The 632-nt window shown below is 44.6% G+C and overlaps 1 protein-coding gene across 2 annotated transcripts in view; it reads right to left on the bottom strand.

The window, feature by feature from the left end:
• The window catches only part of TUBD1 (tubulin, delta 1), a 47,767-nt gene that overhangs the window by 1,001 nt on the left and 46,134 nt on the right, over nucleotides 1-632 (bottom strand). The gene's annotated exons all lie outside the window — the stretch shown is intronic.

Below are 632 nucleotides of genomic sequence, written 5' to 3'. Positions count from 1 at the left end.
CTTCTTTTTTCTTCTGTGTGTGTGTGACGGAGTTTTGCTCTTGTTGCTTAGGCTGGAGTACAATGGCACAATCTCCACTCACTGCAACCTTCGCCTTCCGGGTTCAAGTGATTCGACTGCCTCAGCCTCCTGAGTAGCTGGGATATCAGGAATGCACCACCACACCCAGCCGCTTTTGTATTTTTAGTAGAGACAGGGTTTCTCCATGTTCTCCATGTTAATTAGGCTGGTCTCCAACTCCTGACCTCAGGTGATCCCCTGGCCTTGGCCTCCTAAATTGCTGGGATTACAGGTATAAGCCACCGTGCCCGGCCTGAACTTTCAAAACTTATGTCAAGCTCCCTGTTTTTTTAGTGTCCAAAAAATTGGCAAAGAAGAGGCACCCAGGAAAGAGCAGCATGTTCAGATTTGGCTATCTACTCAGTATATATATAACACCCTATATTCAGTATAAACTCTGAAAAGTACCTGAGAAGTTTCATATAAGGCTTGAAACTAGAAAACACATCAATCCAGTTCTAGAAATGGAGTGAAGCCTCCCAGGTGCTCTCAGGACATTTAATTTGTAGTTATGCCGGGGTGGTCCTCTCAATCCCTCCCACACCACAAATGCTTTCTGTTTTTTTTTTTTT

The sequence above is a fragment of the Colobus angolensis genome, unplaced genomic scaffold (genome assembly GCF_000951035.1).
Source record: "Colobus angolensis palliatus isolate OR3802 unplaced genomic scaffold, Cang.pa_1.0 Scaffold37, whole genome shotgun sequence".
Taxonomy (NCBI): Eukaryota; Metazoa; Chordata; class Mammalia; order Primates; family Cercopithecidae; genus Colobus; species Colobus angolensis.
The sequence above is the reverse complement of the archived record's forward strand: the minus strand, read 5'-3'. Positions and strand labels throughout refer to the sequence as shown.